The 11171-nt window shown below is 38.0% G+C and overlaps 1 long non-coding RNA gene across 1 annotated transcript; it reads left to right on the forward strand.

Moving 5' to 3' along the window:
- Positions 1–1541: 1541 nt before the first annotated feature.
- LOC131424721 (uncharacterized) lies at positions 1542–10128 on the forward strand. Its single transcript, XR_009228185.1, has 3 exons — positions 1542–1674; positions 5388–5446; positions 9057–10128. It is a non-coding gene; the product is annotated as an uncharacterized LOC131424721 (long non-coding RNA).
- The last annotated feature ends 1043 nt before the right edge of the window (positions 10129–11171 follow it).

Consider the following 11171-nt stretch of genomic DNA (forward strand, 5'->3'; position numbering starts at 1 on the left):
ACATATTATTGTCCAAATTAAGTATACCTCTATTCTTAAATTTTTTCTATAACCAAGACCTATTTTCTTCCCACATTTCCTTATCTAACCTAACCAACCACTAGGTAGTTAAAATAAAATGGTAAACAATAGCCAGCGTTAAAATGTCCAACTTTTTAAGCCAATTCACTGATTTCTATTCACAACTCTTTCTTAAGTACGTCTGGTGTCATCAGACAACAAAATGACACTGTGAAACATGAGGCTTAAATTTCAATCCATAAATTGGGTATATTCTTAATCTTTAAGTCATAATATATCCCATAATACATGTTTACGTTTTAAGTATTGAACTACATTATTATCTTCAGCAATATTCAAGTTTACTACTTCCCCCTGACGTGGAAATCGGCATTTAAAGCAGTACCTTAAGCAGAACACAAGGCACTGTTAATATGCAGTAACTGCAGTCACCTTTACGTCTATAAAGACACACAGTTGCAAATAAGTATTAAAATGGAATGGTTTGAATAAGTCTATCATCACGGTTCATAAGAAATTTAAATCTGAAAAGCTCCAAATATGTTTATTCCTCAACTTTCTGTTTTGTTGATTCTTGAAAATATCTTCCGATCATTTCAATAAGCAAATCTCTGCCCACACGTGAATTAAAGTCTACTTGCAGGGCATCCTGCTTCCTGCTTTATAACGCCATTCTCAAACAACGTGGGGCAGATTTTTTTTAAAGACAGGATTTAAAAGAGCTCCAACACATAACGTAAAGAGTAGAGCCTATTTACCACGAATGTAAAGAGAGTCAAAGCTTAAAGGAACTTCAACGTGAGCCAAATTAAATCTACAGAGGAGGAAGGCGGTGCCCGAGCCAACCAAAGGTTTACCCGAGGATCTCAGCATTTGTATCAACGCTAAGGTAAAACCCCCAATTTCCAGATTCTAGGAACTCCCTAGTTCTCCTCCAGAAACGTTTTAAAATTAGCCATTAAAGCCATCAAGTGTAAGGAAACCATGATGGTACTGTGGCGCGTCCAGCTACCCAAGGCGTACGCGGGTGAGAGGGGTCACTTGTCTTCCAGGTCCACCCGCGACCTTCCACACTACTCAACACGCATGAGAGGGCTTGGGGAAGAGACAGGAAGGAGTTACAGCAAGAGGAAAGTTCGAGGCTCATTCTCAGTACTCGAGGGAGGCACGACGTGATTGCTAAATCTCACCCAGCAGTCTGGACGCCCCTAGGCGTCGTCTCAAAGGCTCTGGAAGGGACTCGCGGGCGCGACAACTGCCGGACAGGAAGGCGGGCGGCCTGGACCTGCTGCGGTCTACGCAGGAAGAGGGTCAAGGAGAGAACATGGAAGGCAGCAGACGGGAAGCAGCCGGAAGGCGGCGAGGGAGAGCGGAAATAAGGCGGAGAGAGAGGGCAGGGCGCCGCTGGGCGGAAGGAGCAGCAGAGGCCCGACGGCGGGGACGGGCGGCGCGAGAGCGGGCGCCAGACACTGTCGGGCCACAAGATGCCCCTGGGCCAGGGAGGGACTTCTCCAACAGCTGACTTGGGCTGCTGGGTGGCATTGGGGAGGGCGGGATGAGCCCACAGCGATCCCCTGCTGCCTGTTCTGCGTGACAGTGAGTGGTACCGGACTTTTTGCGGCCAAGGGGCAGGGTCTCCAGCTGTTAGTTGCGGTAAGTTAGTTGGCTGTAAACCCACTGTCCCCATCCTTTCCTCACCCCTTTGGGTCTTCAAAGGTTGGTCCTAAATCCCTGGGACCAACGACCACAAACCGCCGCCACCACCACCGTTTCTGGGACCAGTCGGGCGGAGGGGCGGGGGTCGTCTCAGGGGGAGGGGGCCCACCAGGAGGAGCTCGCGCTAGTCCTCGTGCCTTGGCTAGGCTCCCAGCGGGCGCTGCGCGAGGTGGCCTAGACAGCCCCACGCGGCGGGGTGCTTCGACCAATCAGCAGCTCCGCGGGGAGGAGCAAGGAGGAGTGGGCCGGACCAAGGCTTAAGTCAATTAGGAGGTTCTGGGGAGAGGTGTAAAAGTGTTTGGAGTGACAGGCACTGCAGTCAATTGAGGCGAGAAAAGCAATATTTAGGGTGTGGACGGGCCTGGGGCGATGACAAATGAAAGTTTCACATATCTAAAGGCACTAAAAAGTTTGTAATTTGAATTTATATACCCTGCTTACTTAGGGAAATATAGATACTTCGTGAAGTTTCTTTTTCTTGTTTGAAGGAATTTTGTAAGTCTTAAATTACTAGCTTTTCGGAAAAGTCATATATTTAACTGTGGACCTTTTAAAAGAAGGGCTGGAGTAGGTGGCTTATAAGGAAGCTGATTCATAGTGGGATTGGGAGGAATAGACAACTCTAGATAGGGTAGAGGGGTGGGAGGGGAAGAGAGGGGGCATGAGGTTAGAAATGATGGTGGAATGTGATGATCATTATTATCCAAGTACATTTATAAAGACACAAATTGGTATGAATATTCTTTGTATAAACCAGAGATATGAAAAATTGTGCTCTATATGTGTAAAAAGAATTGTAATGCATTCCGCTTCCTCATATAAATAATTTTTAAAAAGCTACTTAACTTACTTGAAATCCTTTTCAAAATAGAGGTTGTGAGGATCCGATGAAGAATAATACCAAAATTTGATAAAAGTACTATCCCCATAGATTGGGAAATTGAGATTCAGAAAGCTTAATTCATTAAGTCTTAAGCTTTCAATTCTTTGAGAATTTCAACAGAATTGACACAGGAGCTCTAAACTAGGTTGGAAATCATAATCTAGAGTTTATATAGCCTTTATATATGCTTTCATATATATATATATATATATATATATATATATATATGAAATGTATATTTTTTTTAATTTTTCATTGTTGGTCAAAACATTACATATTTCTTGATATATCATATTTCACACTTTGATTCAAGTGGGTTATGAACTCCCATTTTTACCCCATATACAGATTGCAGAATCACATCAGTTACACATCCATTGATTTACATATTGCCATACTAGTGTCTGTTGTGTTCTGCTGCCTTTCCTATCCTCTACTATCCCCCCTCCCCTCCCCTCCCCTCCCCTCTTCTCTCTCTACCCCCTCTACTGTCATTCATTTCTCCCCCTTGTATTATTTTTCCCTTTCCCCTCACTTCCTCTTGTATGTAGTTTTGTATAACCCTGAGGGTCTCCTTCCATTTCCATGCAATTTCCCTTCTCTCTCCTTTTCCCTCCCACCTCTCATCCCTGTTTAATGTTAATCTTCTTCTCCTGCTCTTCGTCCCTACTCTGTTCTTAGTTACTCTCCTTATATCAAAGAAGACATTTGGCATTTGTTTTTTAGGGATTGGCTAGCTTCACTTAGCATAATCTGCTCTAATGCCATCCATTTCCCTGCAAATTCTATGATTTTGTCAAGAAATGTATATTTTTAAAAGCTCTAGTCATTCACCTATTTTTTCAAAAGAATAGAACTCTTACAAACAATGATTATTTTGAAAGTTACTGTAAGTAGTATATTTGTTGCTCAATTTAAGTTTTTATAGTTGCCCTGTGTCTGGAACAATGGGCCTTAATGGATTAAGCAATTTGCCTAAGATTTTACAGCAATTAAGTGAACCCAGTTTAGCTCTAAAACATGCAGATATAACCACTATATTTCCAGAAACAAGAACACGTGGCAAAAAAAAAAAAAAAAAACAAGATTGAAGATAAGCACATTGGAAGCTCAACAGATATTTTTTCTTGAGCTCTTTGCCCTTTGGTCAGTGAATACCAATCTCATTTTATGAAGGCTATATGCATACAAAATAAAGCAACTACAGTGGTAGAACTACTTGGTTGTCTTTTCTTTTTTAAATTTTTTTTCTAAATAAATAAAATAAAAGTATAACACAATACCTTTATTTTATTTATTTAGTTTTATGTGGTGCTGAGGATCAAACCCAGTGCCTCACACATGATAGGCAAGTGCTCTACTGCTGAGCTATAACTCCAAACCTCTTTTTTTTTTAAACATACCATCCTCTACCTCAAGAACTGGGGTTAATTACAGTTATATCATATTGATTAATATTTGTTTTTGTTTTTTTATTTCTCCAGAAAAGGACTCACCACATTCTTCATTTTCTTGATGTCTTCTCAGTTCCTCGTAGTTAATTTTAAATACAAGTGTGTGTAAGGTTAAACTAACTAAAATGGTGCTAAAACAAATAAGAATTTCAAAAAGTTGCTGTAGGATCCTTCAGTCATTGGGTGGAGATAGCTTTTGAGGTGTGAAAGTTCTTAAAAGCAGACTGAGGAATTGTTATTTAACATTTTTAATTTCCTTTATTTTTCCCTTTGGCCATTTCCCCCAAGTATAAGGAAAACTGAAAAAACAAGGGTTTCTTAATAAGCATGAGAGTCAGGTCATAGAATCTTTCATTAGATGAGACAGTATTGTTTAAAGACTCTTCCCACACTTAAATTCTTTGTCCTTTAGGTCAGATTCCTTCTGAGGTTTTTATTATTCAAAGTTTTTTTTACAGGTATATTTTTCAAATTGTATAAAAATTACATTTTCCGCTTGAAAGTTACTGTAAGTGGTATATTTGTTGCTCAAGGCTCCTAGAAAAAGAAATCTAAGAGTTTTGCCAGCTAGCATCCTTCTTCAGGAATAGACACTAAATTAGGATTTGTTACAGGTTTATAGAAAAAGGAGACCCAAATGAATAAGATTGAAGATAAGTGATGTAGAACTGTTTTTAAGTGAAAAGACAACTTGGGGACTTTTGTTGGTGAGGGAGAGCTCTATGAATACCGGAAAGGGAAATAATACTGTCTTTAAGACATGGGAAGAAAAGTTAGCAATTAAACAATGGAAGTGCTATGCAAAATATAGTTGGTTAAAACAGTGTTTTTTTCCCATATGAAACACAAGCTTTTTTGATTATGTGGAAATTAGTGTCATATGCCTTCTGTAAAATACAAACCCCCCAAAAGGGAAGAAAAGCAATGGAAAGTCCTTATAAATGTTGAAAATCCAGCTTACACTTGATAAAAGTAATGAGATATGAAATGCTCCCCATAAAAGAACAGTGTATTGTAGTCTAGTTTATTTTCCACATGTTGGAGCTTCTTTTGTTTGTAATCTGGCAATAACCACACAGATATACCCAAAACGTGACAGCTACTTGTGTGCCTGTAGAATTAATAATCTATGGCACAGAGCTCAGGATAGAGTACATAGCTCTTTGACATGGTGACTCCAGTAGAATGTATGTGTCACATCCTTCCAAAGTGAGGAGTCTTGGATTTTGTTTTTTTATGCTGATAGTAAATATGTTTTATTTCAATCTACTGACCCTTTCTTTCTCACTGTGGTTTGCCACTTTCTTCAACAGATTCTTTTGAACTTTTTATTTTGGTGGACAGTGAGCATCAGCACCAAGATGACTCTAAGGTAAGAGAGGCACTTTAGCTTTGCTTTCTTAGTTATATTGATGAATCATCATTGTATCTTCAATTAACAACATCATTTTACAGGACAACAAAACAAATATGGAGATTTTTGTATGTAGCCTAGAGTCCTATGTAGGAATTCAACCCATGGCCCAGGCCTTAACATAAGTACAAACTAAAGGGAGTATCGATGAAGCCAGCCTTTTTCTTTGTGTTAGTTGGTATTTATCATCAGAGTTCAATCACCCAGTTATTAAAAGTAATAAACTACAATATTAGTGATAGCATTAGGGGATACAGGAAATAAGGTTTTTTTTTCTCCTCTGAGATGATTAGGCTTTACCTAAAACATGGGAGCTTGGTCCCCAGTGCAGCAGTATTGAGTTGGGGCTTCTGGGAGGTGATTGGATCATGAGGTCTCTAATCCCATCAATAGGATCATTCATTCATTCATAGGTTCATAATTAAATGGACTATTGGTAGGTGGCAGAAACCATAGGAATTGGAGCCTACTTAAAGAAAGGAGGTCCCTGGAGGTGTGCCCTATAAGCGTGTATCTTGACCCTGGAATGTGTCTCCTACTACCCCTCGGCATGCACATGCTTGCTCTCTCTTTCTCTCTCTCCCCCGACCCCACCCCTTCTCTGTCTCTCCTTCTTGGCTGCCTTGATCTGAGCAACTTTCCTCCATGATTCCCTTTCTTGCCTCAGGCCTAAAAGCAATGGAGCCAGCTGACCATGGACTAAAACCTCTCAAACTATGAGCCAAAATAAACCTTCCTTCCTTTAAGTTGATTTTACCAAGTTATTTTGACATAGCATTGGAAAACTAACACAGTTGTTGAAGAATTGCATGAGCAGGGAATAAGTCAGTTGGAGGTATGAGAGGCAAGAAGGGGGTAATCAGTAGAATTATTATAAGTTGTAAATTCTAAGTGATTAATAAAAAATATTAATAGCATAGAATGATACTAAAATTGTACCCAGCTTGATTTTCTTTTCTTATGACTTACTAGATGTAACAAACAGGTTGAATATATTTTATAATTCCTGTTGGTTCTCATGTGAGATGCCTGATAGTGTTATATAAAAAACAAATACTGGAGTTAGAGTCAGAAAAGCCTATAAAGAAATTTTATCTCTTATTTTTCCTAGTTGTACATAACCTTAGTCAACTCACATAAGCTTTCTGAGATTTAGTTTCCACAGATGAAAAAAGGAGAGAGTAGCACCTACTCTCAGAGATGTGTAGGATAACATGAAACAGCAAGTGGAAATGTTACACCCCGTCTAGCCACTTCATTTGTAGGGTGTGGAATTTTTGGTACCATCTCTTGAATTGGATGATCACTATCATTTTGGAAATTAACCAAACAAAGTACAGTGTGCTTTCTTACAACACAAAATTGTCACTCTTAGCAAATTAACGTGTTTGTTACATCTAGTAAGTCACATTGACTTAATTCTTTTCAATTTAAAGAAAACTGTACACATACATACAATACAGTTAGCATCCTCTTTGACCAGGCAGCCCTAAAGCCATTCACTCCCTTTGTCCATAGGTTAGTTCCTTTATTTGACATATATTTACAGAGTGTTCTAAGTACCAGGCACTTATGCTAATTGCTAGGATGGAGATTTATGGTGAACAAGATAGAAGGCCTTGTCCTCACTTTCTACTAGCTACACTGATCTAGCTTTTTTTTTTTTTTTTTACCTAATTATACCAGGCACAATGCTGCCTCAGAGTCATTGTGGGTTTTTTGTTGTTATTGTTGTTTTTTGTTTCATTTTGTTGATTGAAAATTAAACCCAGAGTCTACTGCATGCTGAGCATGTTATCTCCTGAGCTATACTGCCACCCTAGGGCCATTACTGTTGGCATTCCATGATTCTGTAACATTCTTCCTCCACATAGCTAAGTAGTTGGCTAGTTCACCATATATAAGGCTTTGTTCAAATTTAACTTTCTCAGTAAGACCTATCATTTTGGAAATTAACAAAAATGTACAATGTGCCTCCCTTGTGGGCATAGTATGTTTTTTTTTTTTTTTTTTTAAAGAGAGAGAGAGAGGGAGAGGGAGGGAGGGAGAGAGAGAGAATTTTTTAATATTTATTTTTCATTTTCGGTGGATACAACATCTTTATTTTATTTTTATGTGGTGCTGAGAATCGAACCCAGCGCCCCACGCATGCCAGGCGAGCGCATCACTGCTTGAGCCACATCCCCAGCCTGGCATAGTATGCTAATTGCATTCTTTTTTTCCCGTTATAGCATTTTTCTCCATTGTGCTTCTAACTCTGTATTTTACCTTGTTATTGTCTGTCTCCCCAACTAAAATATAGATTCCAAAAGGGCAGAGATCTTTATCTAAGTTATTAATTGTTTTACATACAGTACCTACCATAATAATAATTATTTTTCAAATGAATGAATAAATAAAAGATAAAAATTAGAACATGTATTTTCTTCTTGAATTTTAATGCCTAAAATGACCTAATAAATGGAAGTGTGATTCCTATATGGTCTCCCAAATTGAAAACATAGATATCTTTTCTATCTCCCTACTTCTACAAAAGAATATTTATTTTAAAACTGTAAGTGATGATTCTAACAGTAACCATGATTTAGATAAGTTATGGCTGAAGTATTTTGAAAATTTGGGCTGTATTACTTTAAAATTAGGTTTTAGACAATTTATGCTATATTTGTTCATTTACCTCTTAATTGATATTATGTTGAATCTTAAATTCCTGCAGATTCCAAAGCCAGCCTTCTCTCTAGTCTCTAGAAGTGTTCTTCTCTGGTTCTGTAGAGGACTATTTTTTCACTAATCTCAAGATCACTGGAAGAGTGATCCAAAGGCATGTGCAACATTGTTCAACATAATTTTGTGTATCATCTACATATTTCTAAGCATGCTAGGGAGTCTAATGAATTTTACTTCAAAACTTTCTTTGAGTCAGAAAGACAAGGTGTAAATACACAGGAATTTTGCATGAGATCATCCAAATGCTGGCTTTGGATATAAGTAACCTCCCAAAGTCTCCATTTACATATTAATTAAATTTATAGAAATATTACATACCTTGTATGTTTGTTGTCTGGAGCAAATAAGGTACTCTGTCAGTCAGTATATTCTGGGTTATGTTGCAATAACCAACAATTCTACAAAATCTAAGCTTAAAACAATAAAAGCTTATTTCTCTCTTTATCTATAGTAACAGTGGCTCTGCTATTGCACAGTCTTCCTTTAGCTCTTTAATCGGGAACCCAGACTGATGGAGCACTACTTCTTATTACATTGCAAATTACTAAGGTAAACAAAAAGGAGACTCTAGAAGAACCCATGTGGGCAATTACATGCTAGATTCTAAACTGACACATGTATTTTCCAGGTACATGCTGTGATACAGGTGGTGATCAGTCTTTGATTGCATTATCTTTTTAAGAAGCCAGAATAGAGTCCTCTTCATGCATGTTACTTTTTCAGACATTTCAGCATCTGAAGGATCTGCATGCTTACCTACACCCAACATGCCTGCCCCTTTTCCTAGGAATAGATAATCGTAGGCTGGCAAATGATCCACTCTTCTTTGATCTGCTTCCAGATCTGGTGACTGGAGCTGGCATTGACTGTTGGATTGGTCCCATTTGGATCCTACCAAGCATTCATGTCACAGCAGAGGATGCTGGAAGCCAGCCTATTCAGAGGCCTGAAGCAATACATGTGGTTGGAGCTGAAGTGCCCAAAGAAAAGCAACTTAGGTGATTTTTATCTTAAAGATTACATTATCTTTCAAGCAGATAGATATCAAAGAGATTCACCTGGAACACATCCATAAACTGAAGGCAGAGAAAGCCTCCAGGAAGCTCCTAGCTGACCAGACTGTAGCCTGTGGGACTAAGAGCAAGGAATCCCAGACCATCCTGAAGAGCCACCCCAGGCTGAGGAAGAGATAATCAAGGTTTTGTCCAAGGAGGAAAAGATCATGAAGTAAAAATCATCCTCTCTTATTTGTACATAGTGGTTTAGGCATTTATATACATCAATCACTCAATACAACAAGCCTTTATCTGCCATAAAGCTAAGAAAAGAAATAATTTTATAATTAGCCAAAGAAAATAAGTGTTGAGTTTAATTTTAATAAGGATTAGATGATAAATTGGTTATGCACTATTTATCTTGGCTGAACACACCCTGGTAGTATATATATGCACAAGGTTAAAAAAACAGTTCTTAGGACTGCTTAGACCAAGACCTAGAATCACCATGGATAGGTCAGCTTCTCCCTATGGGTTGAGCACTGTCAGGAGGGTTAACAAGAGGTCAGCCTGGGTATTGTGTGGTACTTAATATTTTATACTAGAATCTTTTTTACAGTACACACTTACTTTGCTAATTCCAATCAAAAGGAGAAAGGAGGATTTTATCTTAAGCATTTATTTTTTTTAATTTTATTCTTTTGTAGTTGTAGATAGACAGCATGCCTTTATTTGTTTATGTGGTGCTAAGGATTGAACCCAGTGTTCATTAAACCCAGTGCCTCACCTTGCTAGGCAAGTGCTGTGACACTGAACTATAGCCCCAACACCTTAAGTATTTATTTTAAACAAACATTTGAGCAATAAGACTGACAAAAAAAAATGTGGATGTGTAACCGATGTGATTCTGCAATCTGTATTTGGGGTAAAATTGGGAGTTCATAACCAACTTGAATCTATTGTATGAAATATGATATGTCAATAGCTTTATAATGTTTTGAACAACCAATAAAAAAATAAATTAAATAAAAAAAGTACATGAGTACTTAATGAGTACATGAGGGTGATTGATACCTACTTCCAAATTTGCAAGTAAATGGATGTAAGTAAATGGCTACTTTAAAAATATTTAGGATCCTTACTGGGCATGGTAGCACACACCTGTAATCCCAGTGGCTCAAGAGGCTGAGGTGGGAGGCTGAGGCAAGAGGATGGCAAGTTTGAGACAAACCTCAACAACTGATGTGTCTCAGTGGTTAAGCACCCTTGGGTTCAATACCTGGTACTCCCCCCAAAATAAAAAGTATTAGGAATCCTTTAAATGATATCTAAAGTAATTTATTCTCTCTTGTAGTCTTGGGTTTGATACTAATTTCTTAAAATTCTTGTAAAATTAAGCCTCAACCAAACCTGACAGCAATGTCATAAGATACAACTTTTTGATGTCCGAATAAATGATTTTCTAGGCATATAAGTACGTAATTTAAAGCCACTGTATTATCTGATACAGACTGTTGGATAAGTGCTAACTCATAATGAGGTTGCAAATTTAAACATAATGAAATTAAGAATACAAGAAGTAGGGGTTTGATGCAGTGGGGGAAGTTGAAGCATGAGATTCTTTTTGTTTTTCCCTTTCTCACTTTTTATGAAAAGATTTATTTTTTTCTGATGATATGAAAACTATATATTTTATATGTCTAATTTGCTAAGACTTCTACTTCTTTACTTCTGTTTGTTTTGTTTTTTATGATTAAGACAAGGCCTTTGGAACTTTGTTTCTTCTTTCCTTCACCTGCTCTCCTGACCAAACTATACACAACTGCTTTCTTGCTGTGGCATGGGATTATCTCACACAAACAGACCTACAATTTTTGTAAATTAAATGCTTTAATCAGTCACCTACTTACCTCTCATTTCCACAACTGTCTCGATTTATTTTTCTCAGGTTTTTTCCCCCC

The sequence above is a fragment of the Marmota monax genome, unplaced genomic scaffold (genome assembly GCF_021218885.2).
Source record: "Marmota monax isolate L192 unplaced genomic scaffold, Marmota_monax_Labrador192_F-V1.1 WCK01_AAM20220418_F8-fsc00002, whole genome shotgun sequence".
Lineage (NCBI taxonomy): Eukaryota > Metazoa > Chordata > Mammalia > Rodentia > Sciuridae > Marmota > Marmota monax.